This window comes from Miscanthus floridulus, chromosome 11, assembly GCF_019320115.1.
Source record: "Miscanthus floridulus cultivar M001 chromosome 11, ASM1932011v1, whole genome shotgun sequence".
Taxonomy (NCBI): Eukaryota; Viridiplantae; Streptophyta; class Magnoliopsida; order Poales; family Poaceae; genus Miscanthus; species Miscanthus floridulus.
In genome coordinates, this window is record NC_089590.1 from 34,930,904 (window position 1) to 34,955,721 (window position 24,818).

The 24,818-nt window shown below is 49.8% G+C and overlaps 1 protein-coding gene across 1 annotated transcript in view; it reads left to right on the forward strand.

Annotated features, from left to right (window-relative positions):
* Positions 1 to 17,532, forward strand: part of LOC136494788 (uncharacterized) — a 79,864-nt gene extending 62,332 nt beyond the window's left edge. The window contains exons 4-10 of the transcript XR_010768698.1: positions 15,385 to 15,482; positions 15,585 to 15,850; positions 15,946 to 16,206; positions 16,287 to 16,499; positions 16,592 to 16,684; positions 16,782 to 16,920; positions 17,178 to 17,532. The gene's annotated coding sequence lies outside the window, so the exon portion shown is untranslated. The remainder of the gene's footprint in view (positions 1 to 15,384; positions 15,483 to 15,584; positions 15,851 to 15,945; positions 16,207 to 16,286; positions 16,500 to 16,591; positions 16,685 to 16,781; positions 16,921 to 17,177) is intronic.
* Positions 17,533 to 24,818: the final 7,286 nt, after the last annotated feature.

Genomic DNA, 24,818 nt, shown 5'->3' on the forward strand with positions numbered 1-24,818 from the left:
TACCGTCCAATGCTATTCAGAGTTGGGCGGATCTAACTGAGATCTTCGTGGGTAATTTCCAGGGCACGTACAAACGCCCTGGAAACCCATGGGACCTCAAGAACTGCCGTCAGAAGGCCGATGAAACCCTCCGCGGGTACATCCGGCGCTTCTCCCGACAGTGCAACGAGCTCCCAAACGTCGCCGACGCCGACGTGATAGGAGCCTTTCTGTCCGGAACGACCTGCGAGTCCCTGGTCCACAAGCTAGGACGCAGGGGCCCACGAACTACCAAGGAACTTCTGGACATCGCCACCAGTCACGCCTCTGGAGAGGAGGCGGTCGGAGCCATCTTTGATCGCTCCGACGGAAAGACAAGGCGGGACGAGGGCGCCAGCGAAGGCGCCTCCAACCGTCCCGCCAAAGGGAAAAGTAAGAAGCAACGGCGCGACAACTCGCTCGTGGCCGCAACCGACCGCAAAGGTGGCCGGAAGCCCGCGGAGGGCACTCCGAACCACTTCGAGAAAATGCTCGAGGGGCCATGCCCAAACCACGCCTTCCCGGCCAAGCACCTATACAAGGAATGCGGCCTTATGCGCAAATACTTGGCCGGGGGCCTGAACAAGGAGGAGCAGGGGAAGGAGCCTGTTCCCACCATTGACGACACGGAGGAGAAGGACGACGCCTTTCCAACACCGACCGGTGCCCTCATGATCTTCGGAGGATCAGCGGCCTACGACTCCAGGCGCCGCCAGAAGGTCGCACGTCGAGAGGTCTATACCGCTGGACCGGCTATGCCAGCTTATCTCCGGTGGTCGGAATCCGCCATAACCTTCGACCGGTCCGACCATCCAGATGCCATCCCACACCCGGGGAGGTATCCGCTTGTCGTCGACCCAATCGTCGGTCCAAAGCGGCTCACCAAGGTACTGATGGATGGGGGCAGCGGCCTCAACATCATGTACGCCAAGACGCTTGACGAGATGGGCGTCGACCGAACGAACCTCCATCCCGTCCGAGCACCTTTCCATGGCGTCGTGCCTGGAAGGCAAGCCGTGCCACTGGGGCAGATTGACCTGCCCGTCACCTTTGGGGATCGATCCAATTACCGAACTGAGACCCTCACCTTCGATGTAGTGGGATTCCCGGGGACTTTCCACGCCATTCTGGGGCGACCATGTTACGCGAAGTTCATGGCCGTACCCAATTACACATACCTGAAGCTGAAGATGCCAGGTCCCCGTGGGATCATCACCATCGGCACCTCCTTCCAACGCGCTTACGAGTGCGAGGTCGAATGCTGCGGACACGCATCCGCGGTCATCGCGTCCGAAGAGCTCGCCACCCTCAGGGAGGAGGTCATTGAAGGGACACCCGACGCAAAGAAGTCGTCCGGATCATTCGAATCAGCAGAGGGTTCCAGGGACGTCCTCTTGGATCCCAGTAGCTCCGAGGGCAAAAAAGTCCGAATCGGGACCGCGCTCTCCTCCGCATAGGAAAGCGCGCTCGTCGACTTCCTCCGCGCCAACAAGGACATCTTTGCGTGGAAACCCTCGGATATGCCGGGCATCCCGAGGGAGGTCGCCGAGCATACCCTCCAGATCCTCCCGGGCTCCAAGCCGGTGAAACAACGCCTGCGCCGCTTCGACGAGGAGAAACGCAGGGCCATCAGCGAGGAGATAGCCAAACTACTGACCGCAGGATTCATTAAGGAAGTATACCACCCAGAGTGGTTAGTAAATCCTGTTCTTGTCCGAAAAAAGAGTGGGAAATGGAGAATGTGTGTTGATTATACTGGTCTCAACAAAGCGTGTCCAAAGGATCCATTTCCTTTGCCCCGAATAGACCAAATAGTCGATTCCACCTCGGGGTGCGAAACCCTCTGTTTCCTTGACGCATACTCAGGCTACCATCAGATCGCGATGAAAGAGTCCGACCAGCTCGCGACATCTTTTATCACGCCCTTCGGATCATTTTGCTACGTTTCAATGCCGTTTGGTTTGAAGAACGCTGGGGCGACGTACCAGCGCTGTATGCTTAGTTGCTTCGGAGACCTCATCGGGCGAACCGTTGAGGCCTATGTCGACGACATCGTAGTCAAATCCAAGCGGGCTGACCACCTTGTCGCCGACCTTGAACGCACCTTTGCGAAACTCCGGGCGAACGGCATCAAGCTCAATCCCGAAAAATGTGTTTTCGGAGTCCCGAGGGGCATGCTGCTCGGCTTCATCGTCTCCGAGCGTGGCATCGAAGCCAACCCAGAGAAGATATCGGCCATCATGAGGATGGGCCCGATCCAAAACATAAAGGGGGTTCAGCGGATCACAGGGTGCCTTGCCGCCCTCAGCCGATTCATTTCACGCCTCGGCGAACGAGGACTCCCCCTTTATCGACTTCTGAAGAAAACTGACCACTTCGAGTGGACAGCCGAGGCTCAGGAGGCACTTGACATGGTTAAACAATTTTTAACTAAGCCGCCAGTCCTAGTTCCTCCACGCGATGGAGAATCTCTCCTACTATATATATCAGCCACCACCCAGGTGGTTAGCTCCGCCTTAATAGTAGAGCGAGAGGAGGAAGGGCACACCTTCAAGGTGCAGCGCCCTATATATTTCATCAGCGAAGTGCTATCCGACTCCAAAACCCGCTACTCCCAGATCCAGAAACTCCTCTACACCGTCCTCATCACCAAAAGGAAGCTACGCCACTACTTCGAGTCACACCCCGTGACAGTAGTGACGTCATTCCCCCTCGGCGAGGTCGTTCGTAGCCATGACGCTACGGGAAGAACCGCAAAGTGGGCGCTCGAGCTGATGGATCAGGGCATTTCTTATGTCCCCCGAACGGCGATCAAATCTCAGGCACTGGCTGACTTCATCGCGGAGTGGACCGAGGTCCAGATGCCACCAGCAGCCGTCGATCAAGAGTACTGGATAATGTACTTCGACGGATCGCTGATGAAGAAGGGCGCCGGAGCAGGACTAGTCTTAGTATCCCCCCTCGGGGTCCACATGAGGTACATGGTTCGGCTTCATTTTCCCTCATCAAACAACACTGCAGAATACAAAGCGCTCATCAACGGCCTACGAATCGCCATCGAGCTGGGCATCCGACGCCTTGACGTCAGGGGCGACTCTCAGCTGGTCGTCAACCAGGTCATGAAAGAGTCGGGCTGCCACGATACCAAGATGGAGGCATACTGTCAAGAGGTCCGACGTCTGGAGGACAAGTTCGACGGCCTCGAACTCAATCATATCCCCAGGCGCCTCAACGAAGCGGCCGACACACTCGCAAAAGCGGCATCCAGCCGAGAGCCGGTTCCAACAGGCGTCTTTGCCAGTGATCAACACAAACCCTCGGTACGCTACGCGGGGTCGGAACAGGCCGACGATGGCCCTTCTAGTCCGACCCCTAAGGCCGATCCGCCAACTGTTCCTCCCGACCCCATGGTCATGGAGATTGAAGAAGACCCAGCAATGGAGTCCGATCCTCCCAATGACTGGAGAACGCTTTACATCGACTATCTCCTCCACGATGTACTACCAACCAACGAGACAGAAGCCCGACAGCTCGCGCGACGCGCCAAATCCTTCGTTCTTGTAGAGGGCGAACTCTACAAACGAAGTCACATCGGAATTCTTCAGCTTTGCATCCCTGGCGAACAGGGAAAACTCCTACTGAGCGACATCCATGGTGGGGCATGCGGACACCATGCCGCACCAAGAACCTTGGTTGGGAAGGCATTCTGACAGGGTTTCTATTGGCCCACCGCAGTAGCTGATGCCGAGCAAATTGTACGCACCTGCGAAGGGTGCCAATACTACGCTCGACAAACACACCTCTTGGCCCAGGCTCTCCAGATGATCCCCATCACGTGGCCCTTCGTGGTCTGGGGGCTTGACCTGGTCGGGCCTCTTAAAAAAGCGCCCGGAGGCTTTACCCACTTGCTTGTCACCATAGACAAGTTCACAAAATGGATTGAAGCTCGGCCAGTATCCACAATCAAATCCGAGCAAGCTGTGCTGTTCTTTCTCGACATCATCCATCGCTTTGGAGTACCGAACTCCATCATCACAGACAACGGCACGCAGTTCACCGGTAGGAAATTTGTTCGTTTCTGTGACGAACAACACATCCGAATCGATTGGGCAGCCGTCGCGCACCCCCGGACGAACGGACAGGTCGAGCGCGCAAACGGCATGCTCCTTCAAGGCCTCAAACCCAGAATTTTCAACCGGTTGAACAAATTCGGCGCGCGTTGGCTCGCTGAGCTCCCGGCTGTGCTCTGGAGCCTAAGGACGACTCCTAGCCGGGCCACCGGCTACACACCCTTTTTCATGATCTACGGCTCCGAGGCCGTTCTCCCGACGGACCTCGACTATGGAGCGCCAAGAATCAGAGCATATGACGCTAAGGGAGCCGGGGCATCTCACCAAGACGCCATGGACCAGCTGGACGAGGCCCGCGACATCGCCCTCCTCCTTTCAGCCAAGTACCAGCAAGCGTTGCGGCGGTACCACAGCCAACGGGTGCGGGGTCGAGCCTTCAACGTCGGAGACCTCGTCCTCCGTCTTGTACAGAGCAACAAGGATCGTCACAAACTCTCCCCGCCTTGGGAAGGGCCCTACATCGTCGCGGAAATACTTCGCCCAGGCGCCTACCGGTTGAAAACCATCAAAGGGGAGGTCTTCGCCAACGCCTGGAACATTGAGCAGCTACGTCGTTTCTATCCTTAAAATAAGCTTACACTTTTCTTTATCAGTTTTTGTCTTAATAGAACCCCGATCCATAGTGATTTCCGACCCCTACAAATCGTGAGGGGACAGATCTCACTCAGGGGCTGGCATGTGATCGTAACATATGTTATGTGTAATACAAGTATCGCGCTTGCAAAAAATCCCTGTGTTATACTTACAAACATTCTATAAATTTTCCATTCGCCTCGTAAATGAGTCTCGAGGGCTAAGATCTTGGGAGCTAATTCTGAATACAACTGGTAGGACTGCGAGACACCCACGCCCCAGCGGCTGCAACCTCTTTGCTCACCAGTTCAATCAGAATTAGTTTGCCCACGTTCCTAGCCTCCTATGACTTAGACCATGAGAAGAGTTGGAAAGCGCTAAAATGACTTGCCACAAGCAAAGGATGTAATTTTGTTCATTTTTTGCACGAATTCACCACTTACAAAGCGATGTCATTACAAAAAAGGAACAATATACCCTGAAGATTGTTTACTCGGGGGCTTCCCCACAACGTTATTTCATTACAGTCTCGGCTCAGCTCTACCACAAGTGCTACTACGATCGCCGTACCACGCTCTCCATCGGCGACGTCGAGGGCATGTACACGGGCCAGTTCGTCCACTGCGGCCGCCGTGCCACGCTCTCCATCGGCGACGTCGAGGGCATGTACACGGGCCAGCTCATCTACTGCGGGCGCCATACCACGCTCTCCATCGGCGACATCTTCGCTGGACCCTCGAAGGCGCCACCATCTATGACGCCTCCGCCGGAGCGTCCGGGGACTACGCCATCGTCGTCAGCCGCAACCCCGGCAGCAACGCCACCGTCATGGCGTCTAGGGACTACGCCATCATCCCCAGCCATAACCCTGACAACGGCGTAGGGGCAGGAAACGCCTCCAGCCAAGGGAGGAGCGCAGCGAACGACGGCGCAGTCAACGACGCACGACACCCACCGACGCCTTTTCTCCTTCAGCAGCAGCGACTCCTCACCAAGGGCCGCGCGTACCATCTCATCTACGTTGGATAACCTCCGGCTCGACATCACGCACCAGATTCACGAGCAAGGTTGTAAGTTCTCTATCTCTCTCTCGGGCATTACTCTTCCTCACTCAGGAACCACCGCGACGCACGGATGCGTTTGGCGGAAAGGAAGAAGGAGAGATAGCGGCTCGGAGGCAGAAGGAGAGGTGGGATGAGAACTCCTCTCCCCCTCCCTATTTAAAGAGGAGGCGCAGTAACTAAGGAAAGGCGAAAGGTCGGACGAAAAACCCTCTCCCTTCCCCTTTTTAAATACGCAATCAATGCTGATTGATATCTGAAGGGACGCGCCAGAGGTGACGGGACGAACCCCGGTCTACGAAGCGTCCCTCTTTGGTCAAACTAAACACTGCCTGGGTACGGCCCGCCACTGACCCGCTCCGGACGCGGCGATTAAGGCGCCCACATAGGTAGACAACTTTTTCGCCTCCCCATGCAGGACCACGGATGACTCGATGACGGGACCCTTCAGACCTCCTGGGTCGACCGTTCGGCCCAGAAGACACGACGAACGAACGACCAAAGAAAGATAAGCCTCTCAGCTTTCACATTTTGTGCGTTAAAATTTGTTCGCAAGATTCCGACCCCGTCAAAATGCAGGGGCGCGAACATCACTCGGGGGCTGTCGAGGATGACTACCAATCCAGACATCCTCTTCACCCAACCCCTCCGTACGCTTGAAACTAAGGGCACGATATATAAGCACAGAGCTTTGAGTAAAACTGGATGAACTAGCAAACTCTACGCCTTGGGAGCTACGATGTTTCTGTTCACCAGAAAGATTACGCTCAAACGCCTCTCGCGTCTCTAGTTTCGACGTCCGCCTTTCCCAAAGAAGGGATCGGAGGGATCCACCTACAGCTATCAGGTTGCCCAAGTTAATCGAACAGCTCGGATCGTCACTGAGACACAAAAACAAAGAATAGCAATTCTTACGCAGGTTTTTCCAACCTCGTCACAAACGTCAGGGCTCGAACCCATCTGGAAGGAGCTTTTCCGCCACTCATACCACCAAGGTAACGTTACCGCTTTTATTTTCAATTAAATCTTGCATTCGAAACATTTCATATGCAAAAAATTGCATCCCAATGATTCGTGTCGCATCACGAAACGGCTGTCGCCTTATCCGATATAGGCAACCACAGGCTGAGGTTCGAAGGTCGGCCCGCGAAGGGCTCGAGGCCGCCTCACGCCGAACAGGGCCAGGGAGAGATAACCAAGACGAGCCCCAGCGGCTTTGCCCGATCCCGCTCAGAAGCGAACCGGGACGTCTCGACCTTCTCTCGTTCGATTCTAACCTCGAGCCAAACCCACAGAATCTCCATCGAGGAGAGGCCATCGGGCCCCCTGAGCTTATCGAACGACTCAGGCATCTGCCGGGAGGCGGGTTAAGAAGTTGTGGAGTGCCACCAGAGGGCTCTGCCGATCCCATCAGCAAATGATGGACCCGGATTCCACACGAACGTACCCGTTAGCGAGCTCGTTGAGCACGGTACTCAAGCCGTCGAGGCAAGTGTCGTTCACTCAGCCCCTCCGATTGCGAAAACCGAGGACGGGGTAACATGCAAATAACGGCCGACCCCCATCAGACCCTAACAAGGCTCGAGGGCTCGGGCCAAACAATGCAGGAGCAAAGGCCCCACCTTGCCGAGCCCATAGAGTCCCTAGTTGGGATTTCTGTTGGAAGGCAGGGCAGGGATTATTGCGAGGACATCCATTGTCACCAAAACCACGATTCCGGTCTCCAGTAACACCCGACCCCAGGCAGGTGCGGGGGTCGGACCTTACTCGGGGGCTGTTAAGGTACGGCTACCTCCTCAATCTCCTCACATTATAATCAGTGGCATAATTCAGGGGAACATATTGGTAAGACCGTAAAAAATCAAATCACAAAAAATCAAACAAAACGAAATTAAGACGCAAAAGCACGAAAGGCGTCCAGACTCGAAAAATACCGACACTTGTCCACATATTACATATAAGCTATTCTCAAAATTGTTCGACTAATTACTCCCGCGAAGGGAGAACCATTTCTTTCAGACTGTCTGCCAGGTTCTTCGCAAGAGGAGCGACCATCTTCTCCATTTCCTCCAGCTCTTCATCCTCGTAGGTGGACGAAAAGCCTTCGCTCATCACCCTCAGGTTTATTTCCTTCTCATAATGGGCGTGGGCGACGGTGAAGGCCTGGGTAATCCCGGCGTGAAAGGCACTCTCCTCAAGTTGGCCCACCCGAGCCGTGATACCTCCGACACGAGCCGCGAGCGGGCTGGTCTCCACAGGCTCCGTCACATTCAGGGCGTTAAGGACCACCCCGACCGTAGCTTGTAGAAGATCATGCTCATCGCTCTTCGCCTGAAGGGCCCTGCGCGTATAGGCAGCCTCTTTCTCCAGCTTGGCGGCGACGTTCTCGGCACTCAACTTTCCTTTCACCGCGTCATCAAGCTCCGCCCGGAGAGAGCGGACCACCCCGACGTCCTCGTCCACCTTCTGCTGGAGGGCTGTGGCCCTACTCTCGGCCTTCTGCCGGAGGTCCCGCTCCATCTCCAGCTCCTTCAGGATTTCGCTGGCCTTCTCATTAGCCGCGGCATTCCTCTGCAGCAGCTCGTCTCGTTCTTTTTGGAGTTTGGCAATCTCCTCTCCATCCAGCTTGGACCTCGCCGACAGGTCCTCGAACATCCCGTGCGCCTCCTCCGCATCCTGACGCGCCTGGGCCTCCCGCTCCTGGACGATGGCAAGCTGGGCGGCCATGTTTGCTCGTAGCCGGGCCTCCTCGGAGAGGCGATCCCGCTCCGCCTTCTGCTCGCGGAGGAATTGGGATTTTTTCCGGCTACGAGCAACAAGAATCTTAAGAAGAAGACTGATATCAGAAACACGAGAACCCACAAACACACGAAGAAAGAAAAAAGAAAGTCCAGAGAATACCTGAGAGGTAGGGATAATGATCTCACGAAGGGCTCCTCTGGCCTGGTCCAGGGCGTTCAGCATGGTCGAAATCCCGATGTCAAGACCCTCTCGCTCCATACTCTCGGAATGATCATCGAGCGAGAAAAGAGCCGACGTCGGGTCCTGAGCAGCCATCCACTGGAGCGGCGGCTCCCCCCGCGCAGGGGAGCGGCTTCCTCCCGACAAAGGGGCCGGTGGCAGCACCCTCCTGACCCTGTGCGGCACCACCGCAGCACTCAAGGACCCTCCGGCTGGACCCTCCTCCGTCTGGACCGCTTCGGGCGCCACGGGCGGATCCACATGGGCACCTAGCGGCGCGGGTTGCACCACGCCCTCGGGTGCCACCACGACCGCGCCTGGCTGATCTTGGCTCGGCGTAGTCACGATCACCGGCGGCACACGATCCTCGGGCGGCTCTTCCACGCCCGCCACGGAAGAAGCCGCTCGCTCAGTAGCCTCCGCGGGCGTGGGAGCCACCATGGACGCCGTCGGTTCGGCCAACGCGGCCCCAACATCGGCACCACCCCTGCCCGAAACAGGGGTAACTCCAGGCGACGCCGTCTGTCCCGCTTGAAGGGCGAAACTCTTCTTGGGTGCCAGCCCCAGGGGGTGACCCGTCCGCAAGAACCTACACAAAGGTAATAACCGTTAAGTCAAAATAAAAATGAAAAAGAGAAGAAAACAGAGGAGTCAAGAGCTTACGTTGACGTCCTCGGCCGGCGGAAGCATTTTGGGGACGGATCCCCAGACCCCTGCCCTGACTCGTCCGGGCGGGACCGTTTCATGCCTGCCCCCTGCTCCGGGGCAGGGGGGTTCGTCTCATCGGGCGCGGCACCGGAGTCACTCCCCCCCATCGTCTTGTCGGGCGTGGCTCCGGAGCTGTCCCCCTCCCTCGTCTCGCGGGGCGCAGCACCAGAGCTGCTCCCCTCCATCACATCACGAGGCGTGGCACCAAAGCCGGGCGCGGCTCCAATACCACCCCCCCTCCATGATCGCCTCAGGGTCGGCGACAGCAAGCCCGGTGTCCCCCATCCACCGATCCTCGGCTGGCGCGCCGTGCAAAGCGGCGGACTCGCCAGCCTCCACTGACCTCATTGATTCACTTCCCTCTGCGTGAAAAGCGAAGGGCCCCTGCACGGGTGGGTGGCCACTTGTCAGCGTTTCCTCGTCCGCCAGGACGCCCCAATCCACGTTGACGGCTACCTCCTCGTCGTCGTCGTCATCATCATCATCGTCGTCATCCTCGCTGCTCACGTCCTCTCCCCGGTCCCGTGCCTCCTGCTTCAGCCGTTTCGCCTTCTTCATCTCCTCCTTCGCTTTCTTGTCCCGCTCGGCCGCGAGTCGATTCGCCGCCGCCACAGCCCTGTCCTTCGGCAGTGGAGCCGGACTATCCTTGAAGACTAGCCCCCTCGGCTAGCCCCAACATCACAAAAGCAAGTATTAAAGAAGGGAGATTCAGGAGAAAGAAAGGAGTGCAGGAGAAGAGGGCTTACGAATTCAAAAAACCCAGGCTCCGGCCGCATTGGGGGATGCCCGGGCACCGGATACACGACGTCAAGGACCATGCCGGCAGAATCCTTCGTCGGCTCCGTCGCCTCCTTGACACGCTGCGCCACTTCCGAATAAGGGAGCGCCTCGTCAACGAGCACCGTCCCCTCGAACAATATCCCTGGCATCATCCGATGCAGGGGAAGCACACGCGCCATCAGTGGCGCCACCCTCCTCGCGTGGTAGGCACCGATAATCCCCGACCCCTTTACACCCCGACCCTTCAGGGCATGGAGGGCGGAGAGAAGGTCGGAGATGTGCTTCTTGTCTTTAGCCTAGACGCCCCAGCCCCATGACGCCGGAGCATCCACAATAAGACGTCCGGTGTACTTCGGTAGGGGGGCACTCGCATCATCCCTAACATAAAACCACTGCGAATGCCATCCCTTGTTGGATGTGGCCAGACGCATGTACGGGTAACCCTTCGATCGGGTATGGCGCAGGTGAATGCTGGCACACCCCATCGGCGCATCTACCTCTTTCCCCCCAATCTTCCTCTTCGACAGACTAACGCTAAAGAAATACCGCCACAGATCAAAATGGGGATCGATCCCCAGGAAACCCTCGCATAGGGCAACAAACGCTGCCATATGCTGTATCCCATTGGGAGTTAGATGCTGCAGCTCTACCTCATAATAATCTAATAGCCCCCGAAGAAATCTATGCGCGGGTACCCCGAATCCCCGCTCATGGAAGAGGGCAAAGGAGACGACATACCCTTTGGGCGGCACCGGCTCACCCTCGTCGCCAGGAAGCAACCACTCCTGGACGGCGGATTGTGGGCGGAGAAGGCCACGGCGGACGAGGCCCTCCAAACGCCGGGAAGTGATGCTTGATCTGCCCCACAACTCCATTGAAGCAGTAGGGGGGAAGGGCAGGCGCGAGCTTAACGGCGGCTGGAACACGAACGCAGGCCGGTTGACGGTGGCGATGCGGGCATGAGAGGTTAGGAAGATTGGCGGCGGATGTCTCAGAACGCAAAGGAAGGGGAGCGAAATACGGAACCCTGGGGGCGAACCCTGCGGTTTTATAGGTGGCGACGGACACGAGAAGGGCAACCGGCCGCCTCGATCTCCAGGCCTGCCACGCGCGCCACCGCGTCACATCGCGGGACACGCGCCCGCAGTCCCTATCCTCTCACCCCAAAAATCTCGGCGGACGGTTCGCCTTCCCCAAACAAATCCGGACTCTCTACCCACTGGGGAAGCGCAGGCCACAAAGGCCTTTTCTTTTCTCTTTGGCCCACCTAGGGCCCAGAAACTTGCCGGCCGGCCCAACTAAGAAGGAATCCGCGAACGATCCGCCATCAAGGGCAGAAGCGCCAGTTGGGACAGCTCCGAATCAGTCTCTAGCGAACGGGACGCCACGACCCACTCAGAAAAACACCCAGTTAATGTAAAATTAAGTCCTTCAGCCTTACCCACGAAGGGGCCGGTACAAACCCCCGAGCGACTCAACTCAAGTCACCCGGGGGCTCGGGGGCTACACCCATCGGGTGCGCTCGCGCGCACCCTCCGGCAAATTAGCTTCAACTAAATCAAAAAACACCCTCCAGGCGGTTCTACCCGAATCACCTAGAGTCTCGGGGGCTACTGTCGGGGACCTAATACCAGGGTACCCCCGGGGGTGGAACCGATAACCACCAAATGTAAAAAACTCCTGGACGCATAAGGGCGCCATGTCATCCCTTGTTCGAGTGACAGGAGTCCGGTTCCGCCTCGCCCGACACCTTTGGACGGGCTCGGTCTCACCCGAGGGCCGAGGGATAAACTCCGTCTCGCCCGACGCCTTGAGGACGGGCTCGGTCTCGCCCGAGGGCTGAGGGATGAGTTCCGTCTCGCCCGATCCCAGAGGGGTGGGGTCAGCCTCACCCGATGCCTTTATGGGATAACACTGCCTCGCCCCAAAGGCTCAAGGCTAACCTCCATCTCGCCCGACGCCTATAGGGCGGGCTCGGTCTCGCCCGAAGGCTAAGGGATAGATTCCGCCTCGCCCGATCCCGGAGGGATAGGGTTAGCCTCGCCCAAGAGATAGGGATTGGCCTCCGTCTCATCCGACGGCCCAGAACGAGCCTCGCCCTGATCGATATCTATCCTTGATAACGATGGGTACAGGACGAGACAAGACGTTCGGGTCAACCATGGCTCCAACGACCATACCCTACGCCCTGACAGGAAAAGAACTGCCAGGGAACGACAGGACTAATACTTTAGACCTTTCCGGGTGCCGCAGAGCCCAAAAGGTATTACAGGTGCGTGCACCTCACTCTGTAGAGTTGTAGGCGCCGCCTTCAGCTCTGGGACACGGAACCCAACGAAGATATACGACAACCGCTACGCTCCAAGAACAGATTTGCTATCTCCACGAACGACGGATACTCCGTCACCGCGCTGTGGACCCAAGGGAGCAGGGGGCCCCCTTCCCGACCCCTTAGGTCCTCCAGGTCAGAGAGCCTTGGCCACGGCGCTACACCGGACCCCGACCCCGTATTCTCCCAACAAGAATCATGGCCAGAAGGCGTGTGGAGCAAGGCTGGGGGAGGCTCCTAAGTCAAAACCACTGTATTAGAACCCATACCCTGGGGGCAGCATGCTGTGACTAATCGGACATCCTACAGAGATATCGACAATATCGTGAGCACTTATCTTCCTGCGCACTCATCAGAGTGGGGGACCTGACCAGGTAGACATGAGCCACAAGGCTAAGTAGAGTCCGCTTTCTGGAGCCCTCACCCTTGTAAAGCCAGCCCCTTCATCTATAAAAGGGGAGGCACATCCTCCATCAAAGGGATGGGGAAAAAATAGGACCGAACAATAGAACGCACTCACACACATTCAAGCAGCTACGAAGCTCTTGACCACCTTTCAATCCTTCGATCAGAGACTTGGGACCAGTCCCTCTCTCGGCAGTTTGTATCCCTTACTACAGATCGTTTATGGTGCTAATAACACAAGCAGCAACAAACTGGACGTAGGGACGTTCCGCCCGAACCAGTATAATTCCTGTGTCCTTTAGCGCACCATCCGAACCTAACGCGCATTACTATAAATTTACTTGCCGGTGCTTGTACGAAACACCGACACTAGCTATACTAAGTATATAATCAAAGTAGATGATGAACATTATAACAAAGAACATGCATAAGATGAATACTAATATTGTCATGACAATTGTAGCAAGCATACAAAAATAATGGAGATACAAAAGAGAGGGGGTAGAAGGATTATACCAAACCACACTCTTGACATGATCGGGAATCCGAGCGAAGCCTGCTTGCCTCCCTCTAGACCTAGCCTAACTAGCTATGCCCTAGAATATGGTGGAGCTCTGAGGATAATTAAGGTTTCTATCTTCTCAAATGACTTGGTGCCTTAGGGGGTGTCGTAGGGGCTGGTATATATAGCCCAGAGCATCAAACATGAGCCCTTGGATCAAACTAACTTAAGGAATGACGTAGATGCAACCTACGAGGCGGTGGAGAACTAACATTGCGACATGGAGGCTGACAGTGGGCCCTAGGGGCTAGGTGACCTATAGGTGGGGCCGGCTAGCCCTACCTGGCAACCTTTGCCTGTCTGCCTTGGCATGGTGTCCTCTGGTGTCCTCTAGAACCTTCTAGTGTCTGTTTTGTGGCGGATAAGCACAATTAAATCTGACATGTAGGTCCACCTTGATGGTTTTTTTGTTAAACCCTATAAAAAATATAGATTCACCAAAACTCATGAAATTTATTAGTTTAAACCCCTAGATCTTTGTTGGTGATCATATTTATGCCCTTATTCATGTTATATTGATGGTTTATAATGGTTGTTAACTACCGTGGGGGGGGTCCACCGAAACTTGGGGATTCATATTGGTGATCCAACGATTAATACATATTAGGCCTTGTTTGCTTGCGCATGTATTCATCTCAATCCACATGTGTTGAAGTGGATTGAACTAAATTTCATTCCACTTCACTCCAACACATATGGATTAAGGCGGATACACATGAATCCAAACAAGGCCTTAGTGTATTACTCCGTATACATCATCATCATTCATCATATAAAATTCAGTCTCTACTCACCAGACGCTAGATGGGGCAGTGATCTGCCCACACAAAAATTTGATTTTGGGCAAAAATGAAATCCCCGCGCCTAGTAGTGTGCCAACACGAACTTAAAATTAGATCTCTCTTTTGCCCTACTCATAGAAATTGGTTTACCACGCCATCGATTTTACACAAGGGTATTTGTGGTATTGTGATGGCCACATAAAAGCATAATGAGTCATCATCTCTGCCTCCATCTCCATTCTCCAACCAGACCAGCCGCACCGTTTCTCATCCTGCTCCAAATCCTAACCCCCTCTGCCACCCTAGTCTGAACCCTAGCTAGGCTCATTGGCACAGCAGCTTGACTCCCTCTACACTCTCTAGCCGCACCATCTCTCATACCTTTTCAAACCCTAGCTAGATCTAGAGCTGGATCTAGATCTAATCCCCTTCATCGACAGCAGGTCCACTGATGATGGAAGGACTACCGTCAATGGCGGTACATGCTAGATCTGGACCCCCTACATCAGCACCTGCCATGACCGAGCCCTAGCATCATCGTTGATGAATGCCACACCGGATCTGCTACCCCTTTGTCGATGCTGGCCGCACCACTTCCGCGACCAGGATGACAAGAGGGCGATGTTGACGATGCAACATAGCTAGGAATAGGAAGAGGTACCCAAATTTCTTTTAGGTCTTGTTTGGATGCATGTGTATCCACCTAAATTCACATGTGTTGGAGTGGATTGGAATGGAACATAGTTTAATTCCACTCCAATGTACTTCAACACATGTGGATCAAGATGAATACATGCGCATCCAAAGAAGGCCTTATGATGCCTGCTGTATTCTAGTGGTTGGATCTAGGACATGTAGATATATAGTGATGGGGTTACATGTTTCTTAGTTGATTGTAGTTCATATGTGCTTTTTTTGAGTAATAGCGTCTGTATAAGCTGTAGTTCACATGTGCTTTATTCAAGTAATGGCTTCCATATAAGTTGTAGTTTAGGCGCCTAATTTACATGCTCCTGCTCTGTTTTATTGACATTCGGTACAAGGTTAACTCAACAAATGCCTTTGTAATCTACAGGTTGAAATCTAAAATATCTCTCTAAAGCAAGGGAGCGTGTTCAGGGATATGGTGATACAGATATAGATTTAGAAGAGCCAGTACCCCTTGCAATTGAGGTCCTTGTTCTATCTTGTCATGTTGGGATGGGAGGGGGGTTGGTTTAGGTAGCAATGCAATTTTTACGTGCTTGCCGCTTAAGTTTGTTTCTCCAATTTTAGGTTGTTGGTTAAACAAGCCATAGAGAAGTCCATGCCAGCAGGGCAAAAGGCAGCATCGATATGCGTCCTAGGGGATGACAATCCAAGAGAGTGAAGCCAACTAGTCTAGCAGAGTTGCAACATCTTGTACTTCCAACTAGGTCCAAAAGTCAGCATGCAAAAGGCGAACAAAAGCCCTATGAGGGACTGGTCATGTGAAGATGACCTTAGCCATGCCGAAGAGGAGACTCCACCTCCCCACTAGTAGAATGACCAAACTTGCAAAGGTTGGTACTACCTTAGACATGTCTATAAATCAAGTCACTCTATTTGATATCCATGTTACTTTTTCTAACAATCTGAATGTATGAAAACTGTATAGTACCATTACAGAGAAGAGCGAGGAAGTTGAGGCAAGCAACTAAGGGGGTTGGGCTTCACAAAACCACCCAATCAATGGGAACAAGGATGCCCATCTCAGTTGTTAAGGGGAACAGAAGGCCTCATGATCCATTGCACGCTATCAAGTTTGTCTCAGAGGCAGGTGCAGTAGTCAGGTCTCAAGTACTAATTTTCCTGCACTGGAAACATTACAAGCAATGGATCAAACATCTCAATGGATTTGTGTCCAAGCTATCTATAAGTATGTATATCCTCTATTGATAGTCAACTCTGCCTTGAGCAACTTAGTAATGGATTTAATTTGCATTCACACTTCTGTAGTTGAGGCTAGCCATTGATGACAGTGATGAAGCAACAAAAGAAGCATGCACGAGTATATTCCAGTCTATTGTATGGTAGACACGGTATAGGTTCAAGCGATCTTACTTCAACTGCGTCCCTGCTGATGAAATCAGAAAGACCTCTCATGTGTCTTACATGAATGACACACAGTGGTGTGTACTTGTCCACATATGGTTAAGTTCCAAGAACAAGGTGTGTGTGTGTGTGTGTGTGAACTCATTTATTTCTTGTCTAGTCTTTATGTGGTCTACTTGTGCTGTAGTCTAACACAATTGTGGTTATAGGTAGTCTTGGAGCATAACAAGCGAAACCTTGAAAAATTCAAGTGCCACCAGGTTATAAGATCTCGCTCCTATATTTCCCACGTACAAACATATGTAAGTGATGGTTGTGTTACTCTTTTTATATTAAATACGCAATGCCTTTTATATCAACAGAATGGCATATGCAATTTTAACAAAAGGATAAAAATAGGAAGGACGTAGGACACGATCAAGAAGTGCTCGTTGAAGAACATGATCGACCTCATGAAGATGTTGATGCAGTGGGAATCTTCAACAACTTCCATACTAGTAGCAACACGGGACTGAGCGATGCTATAAGAAAAGCAGTGGTAAGTATCTTCATTTGCTTTCCTTAAAATCTACTGAAGCCATTGGCATAAAAGAAGGAAAAGTAGGAGGAGCCTAAAGTGGCACCATCATTTTGAAGTTGTAATATTACAACAGTTAATATGTTACCTATGCGTTGCACTTATGAATCTCTGTCAATAGTAGGCTGAGGAAGACTTATTCATTTCTTGTAATGGAATAATCTCTTGGTTCTACAATTTAAGTCCTCTTCCTAATGTTTACTCCTTGGTTTTCATAGGAAGCTATGGAAACTATACGAGCAGAACCTATTGCTAATGTTGTTTCCAAGGTCCTCTCCTAGGCCAGCTACAACACCTTTTCTTTGAAGAATACTGGTATTAGGACAAGCTACTCTAGACTTTGGGAATGGCTTGCTGCTCATTAGGAAAGTTCAGCTATCCTCATCGAACAAGTGGATCAACTTAAGAGGTAGGCAGAAAACACTAATAGGGAGTTTGAGGAGTTCAAGAAACATCAATAGGAGGAGTATAATAAGCTCCATGAGCAGATGATGCTCTTAAGCGCTAGTAACTCTCAGTCTTGTTGATGTAGTGAACATGTGGATTGTTTGCTGTTTTGATGTGAAATTTTGGCAGCTTGATATGTGAACTTTGTTAGTGGTTTGCTGTTGAGCTGAACTACTGTTATTTGATTTAGGTTCAATATAATTATGCATGTAGTCATTTTGTGCAGCAGTGTAGATCTAAAATCATTTTCTTTGATGTAATGATTGGTGTGCACGTGGTAGATCTAGCACAAGCATGTTTTTAAATAAGAATCTGACACATGGATGAACCAGTGAATGACACGTGTAACAGCCACAAACAGGGCACATGGGCCAATACAAACAAAATATGTGGCACAAATCCATCCTACCACATGGTCAAATCAGAAAAAGACACGTGGGTAGCTCAGGGCGCGACACGTGGCCCAATAAAATACCGACACGTGAATGTACAACATTGAGACACGTGGTCGAGTAAAAGAAAGACATGCATGGTATTGTGGTCATGCCACGTGGACCAATAAAAATACGACACATGGTCCAATGAAGAAGTGACACCTAACCCAACCGCAACACGACACATGTGCCAATAGAAAACTGACATGTGGAATAACAGGGTCCCAACATGTGGTCTAGTAAGAACCTAAAATGGTCAAGAACCAGAGATGGCCATGTTGTGCAATAAGAAGGTGACATGTACCTAAACCATCTCCAATGCAACCAGTTATAGCATGTACACATGGAAAGCATCTCCAATGGAAGCACTCACCAACGTGGCTGCCCCCTACCATGCATGCCAAAGTAGTTCTTTGACTGTTAGTTTTTGTCATAGATATATCCACTTCTATGATGATTTTCTAGAATCGCCATAGAATTTCAAGAATGATGCGACTTTTATGACGAACCATTTTTTGTCATCAATTCATCACAAAACAGAAATTATGACGAATTTGGCTCCTTCAATGATGAAAGTTGTTCATTATAGAAGTGGATATTTCTAGTAGTGTGGGCTAGGCCTCTCCTAGCGGCGTGGCTCATGTACAACCCTATGGGTATCTAGGGTTATACCCCCACATCCTCCAAATTGAAGTCGATAGAATTTTTCCTTTTGGTATCACAACTCACGAGTCGAGGCGGTGCCACGATCGCAAGACCAGGGTGCGCCACCACCCGTGTAGACTCCCACTGTTGGCCAGCGCCTATTGCCCACGACTGTATGCCTCCTCCTCCTGACCCCTGACCTAGTCGGCGCGTCTGCCCGATAGCCAGACGCTTGGGTTTACGGCCCCCTATGTCCTCCACCTACAGGCTACCCCCTTCACCCTCTAGATGGCTCCTCCAAGGTAAGAGCCCCAGTCCCAAATATCTGTACTATGTGTTTTGCGGTTCCTGGTGATTTGGGGCACTATCTAAGTTGTCTCTTTTAATTTTTATTGGTACCCTATAGAATCAATTCAGATGGAGCATTTAGGTTGTGTGTTCAATTTTCTTAGTTCATAACTAAGTTGAATGATGGTTGCTTTGTTGATGTGCCACAAAAATATGATGAATGGGTTCACAACTATCACCAAAGCTTGCTGACCATTCAATCCTTCTGCCACATGGATGGATAGATATTTGAACGAACATGATGATCTCACAGAGATAAGAATTTGAGGGGACGTGGAGCGACGTGGTTGTAGAGAAATAAGAGTTCATATCTTTTAGTGCGTTCTATCTATATAGGTTATATAGATTGGACCAATGGTGAAGTGGTTACATAAAATTGTGTTATCTCAAAGTTACTTTGTGTTCTATGTAGTTTGGGTCATCAATGTCAACTAAGTAGAGAATTTACTAGCAAATAACCATAAGTGGACCAAAGAAGATTCAAATAATGTGAAGCTAGGCACCATAAGATAAAACATGATTTTGGGGAACACTGAAACCGACTCCATTTTTTTGCAAGATCTAACAAATTTCTGAGAATAAACAATGGTTTTATATTTTTAATTGCATAAAACTTTTCAAGAAAAGATTATTTAGACATTTTTGAAATTATATATGTATACAATTTTTAATATAGTTTATTTGATCTCTCAAACTATCAATGTAGTCCTACCTTGCTCATGGCTATTTTCATGCCATGTGCACCAATGTGGCAACATATAGGCTAAAACCATTGTCTAAACCGCTCAGGGTGCAAAAACAAACAATTTTAAAAGTTAAGAGGACAATCCGGTTTATAGATTTAGGCCTCATTTGTTTCACCTTGAATGACAACCTGGAAAAAATCCTAGCTGGAATGCTAGCTAAATTTGTATAAGCTTCATCGGTTAGAATAATTCCTAGGCTAGTTTTACCATAACCGAATGGGCCCTTAGGAGGAAAAATTGGTGTTTGAAGATAATTGTGATATTAAAAGGGTTAATTTGTGGAATATACGCTAACAAGGGTTTGGTGGCCCAAATGGGCTCAAAGATCAAGCAGGCTGCAACATAGATTTTCTCAGCCTCCCTCATGAAAAGCTCGATGGGGCCAATGTCCTGGTCAACTCTGCCCGATTTGGCCTTGGTGCCTTGCCCAGATTGCTTAAGGATGTTTTACCATTATCCCCTAAGTTTCAATAAATTTCTAAATTATGTATAGTACTTTTCTTGTTTAGCACTCATATTCTCTGATTGCACTATGTGGTATTTATCTCATGTAAATTTACATTTATGGTGTCACGTGTTTCTAAAAAAGTGCAATTCCATACTTGACGATATTTGAGTTTAGTTTATTTCATTTGATCCCTCGGATTTCAAATAAACTCTTAGATGCACAAAATTTATCCCATGTAAATATTCACTTCAGACCCAAATTTTTGCATCCTGATGTGTAAATACATCACAACTTGAATCTACCGCTTGTAAATTTGCATTATTGACCCTATATTTTTTTCATAAATTTCTATTGTGCAAAGTGTTTGTCCTATGATATTCCCTCCCAATAACATCTATTATTGCAATATTTACAATTTACGATTAACTCTATTAGCTTATAGTTTAAGCTAAAAGTGCTTATTAATCCATTTCATGCAAAATGTATCTAATCAACACCTGATCATCTTTGTTTCCTATTTTTTTTTTGCATATTGGTCATACACATAGTTGTACCCTAGTAATATTTTGGAACCTACACTATGCCAACAAATACCGATTTTCCTTAATACGCTTACCTAATATCAAAATTTGGAACAAAGATCTATACCTTTATAGGTGGCTACCATAATTCTTTTTTAGATTAGCTATGCACAAGGTATAGTAGCCTAATGCGATTGCAGGATCAAACCTGGTAATGGTTTGGGTTGAAACCAGTTTCCTTGGTCTGGTTATCCTATTGGGTTAATTTAGTTTGGAGGCTAATGGTTTGAGAAGACTAGTGGGCAGGCTTGGTTTGAGTTAGGTGTTTGAGTGGACCAGTATGGCTTGGTGTTGATATGCACTTTTGGTTTTCTAATGGGCTCAAATCGTGGTTTCAACAAGTAGCATGGTGTAAGGGTGACGTGGTCGTGACTTTGTGAGCCGTAGACCACTTAGAGCATCTCTAGCAGGCTACCTAAACCCACTACATATCCTAAATCTAGGTAGTGGAGGGAAAAAAATGTCTCCAACAGGCTACCTAAACCCACTACTTGTTGGTACTACCTAGCATTACTACTAGAATATGACTAAATAGTTCTTTTAATAATTTATGTGACTAGGAGGAATATATAGATATGAATGAAGAGGAATCTACAAGCACACAGATAATTATACCATTGTAGCACTTCACCTAAGAGTATTTTAGGTATTGTTATTTATATTTTTACCACAGGGAAGGTCTAGCATCGACATGTATTGATAACTTATAATATTGATGGAGAGGTAAACCATAACCAATATTCTACTCAAAACAAGGGTAAGTCATAGGATATGATATATATATGATAAGTATTGATCAATGATAATGATAAATCACTTAGAGTACTCCTTTCTATGGCATTAGCATGATCAGGTAGAATATTAGAGGAATAATTCCTATGTCATTCTTAATTATAAGTCAAAGCATACATTGATGAGTGTAATTACACCTAATAGTCATTGCTAAGATCATCTTCATATCTACACATAAGGGATATTACTAAGGGAGATTAAGAACAGAGCTTGTCCCCCTTCGTAACCAGATCCTACATGCTACCTACATCGGGGAGTGGATTACAAAGGACTCAACAGGAGTGTCACATCCACGATCTACAACATAACCCGGAATATAGGGTGTATCCATAGGTAAACAACGTATAAGCACCACACTTACACAATGTCGACCACCCACCCATGGATCCTTAGGGTGAGTGCTATACGAACATATGCATGAATATGATGATAATCCAACTATACTAGGTATATAATCAAAGTAGACAATGAACATTATAACAAAGAACATTAATAAGATGATTACTCATATTGTCATAACAATTGTAGCAAATATATAAAAATAATGGAGATACAAAAGAGAGAGGGGGTATAAAGATTATACCGAACCACACTCTTGACATGATCGGGAATCCAAGCAAAGCCTGCTTGCCTCCCTCTAGAGCTAGCCTAACTAGCTATGCCCTAGAATATGTGGAGCTCTGAGGATGATTAGGGTTTCTATCTTCTCAAATGACTTGATGCCTTTAGGGGGCAGGGGCTGATATATATAGGCTGGAGCGTCCAACGTGAGCCCTTGGATCAAACCGACTTAAGGAACGGCATAGATGTAGCCTAGGAGGCGATGGAGAACCGACATTACAACGTGGAGGCTGATAGGTGGGCCTAGGGGTTGGGCGACGGCCCCACCTGGTAGCCCCTCGCTCCCTACCTCCTGATGTGTAAATACATCACTACTTGAATCTATCGCTTGTAAATTCGCATTGTCGACCCTATATATTTTTTTTCATAAATTTCTATTGTGCAAAGTGTTTGTCCAATGATATTCCCTCCCAATAACATCTATTATTGCAATATTTACAATTTACGATTAACTCAATTAGCTTATAGTTTAAGCTAAAAGTGCTTATTAATCCATTTCATGCAAAATGTATCTAATGATCACCTGATCATTTTTGTTTCCTTTTTTTTGCATATTGGTCATACACATAGTTGTACCCTATTAATATTTTGGAACCTACACTATGCCAACACATACCTATTTTCCTTAATACGCTTACCTAATATCAAATTTAGGAACACAAATATATACCTTTATAGGTGGCTACCATAATTCTTTTTTAGATTAGCTATGCACAAGGTATAGTAGCCTAATGCGATTGCGGGATCAAACCTGGTAATAGTTCGGGTTGAAACTAGTTTCCAAGGTCTGGTTATCCTATTGGGTTAATTTAGTTTGGAGGCTAACGGTTTGAGAAGACTAGTGGGCGAGCTTGGTTTGAGTTAAGTGTTTGAGTGGACCAGTATGGCTTGGTGTTGATATGCACTTTTGGTTTTCTAATGGGCTCAAATCGTGGTTTCAACAAGTGGCATGGTGTAAGGGCGGCATGGTCATGACTTTGTGAGCCATAGACCACTTAGAGCATCTCCAGCAGGCTACCTAAACCCACTACCTATCCTAAATCTGGGTAGTGCAGGGCAAAAAATGTCTCCAACAGGCTACCTATCAGACTACCTAATTTTGTTGGCCCAACAAATTTCCCCTCCCACTACCTACATGTGCTGGGCCAACAAAAGTGACTACCTATTTTTTCCATCATCTTTTTCCTCCCGTAGGCACTCAGAAGCACCCGACGCTGCCCGATGCCGCTACAGGGAGCGCCTCTATAGAGCCGCTACCGGTCAGCCCTAGGGAGCCATCACCAGATCCGCCCACCACCGATGGGCTACTTCTTCCTCGGACCTCCCCCACCATCCCCTCCCATCTTCGGCGAGCCATCTCCCATGCCACCCTTCTCTCTCACGTCGCCATCTCCGGCGAGCCGCCTAGCATCCCTGCCTTCCCCTACCCAGGCATGGCCAGCTGCCCCCCATGGGCGCATGATGGCACCCTCCCCACCATGGCCGAGAGGTTCCCATGTGACTCCATCCCTGTGCGACTCCGGTGGCCCTCCTCGTCCGACGCACCCCTCCCCCATAGGCGCGTCTCTCCGCCGTGGCCACAGCAGTGCTGTGCGACCCTGTCCAACGCGCCCCTTCCTTACAGGCACCCTCCCTGCCATGGCCGAGTTTCTCTATGATAGAGAGACAAGGAAGAGGATGACACATGGGACCCACATGTCATTCTCTACTAGGATTGATTTAGGTATTCTGATTTAGGTAGTGCTACTGGAGTTGGGAGCAAAATATAGGTAGTATGAAAATTGGAGGCTACCCTAAATAAAGAAATAGTTAGTACTACTAGAGATTCTCTTACCGCAACACGTGGTTAATAGTTATTGAATGCAAAAAAGGAGCGTAGGCCACCGGTCTTTACTCAACCATTTCATAGTGATAGTTTGAGTTAGTTTTGAACCATGGTTTTGGGCAGTTGATTGGTTGGTGTGGACTGGTTTTGGAGGGATAACGAGTGGGGTGGAGTGTGTAAGGACCCTGACGCCTAAAAGGGGCGTTGAATTAGGCAACTTAAAATTCTATTTCTAACTGTGGCATCTAATTCCAACCTTAGCAAAACCTATGCAAATAAATAAACTATCCAAATATGAAACTACGGTTTTGCTTATGTGTTACTATATCTATCATAAAAGAGTAATGCAACCTATGTTCTAATCCTATCAACTAGCCTATCAACTATGCTAGGAAGTATAAAGCACACAAATAAGATTGCAATATAAATGCAGAAGCTAAATATGAGGTAGAGATGTAAACTCCCGTCGATAACTTTAGTATTTTTACTGAGGTATCGAGAAGCAAGCAAACTTCCCTAGTTCTTATTGGAGCCCCTCGCAAGGGCCAAGATCTCGGTTAGGTAACTCCATGGATAGCCTTGGGCCTTCCCCATGCGTAAGTGGGTCTTCGATGTGCCTTCCAATAAGCCTCTCCTGAATCACTCCTCGCCATCTTCACTATTAAGCTTTCAGCCAAAACGTCGTAGGCCTTGTTCCCTCTGGTACACAGGGGTAGCCACACCACAAACGCGGTTAGTGTGGTCTCGCAAGACTACAAGACCCACCAAGTACAAATGTGGAGCGCACAAGCACCTTTGATCAAGAGGTATGCAAACCTCACTAGCAACTAAGCCTAAGCCTAGAGTAGGCGCATATGAAAATAAGAAGCAATTGTTTTGGCTGCTATTTTTATGAAAGAAACGTTTTAGGTGTTAGTTTTGCGAAGCGCATTGTTTGGGCTGTTAAAAATGCAATTTTCTCATTTCTCTAAC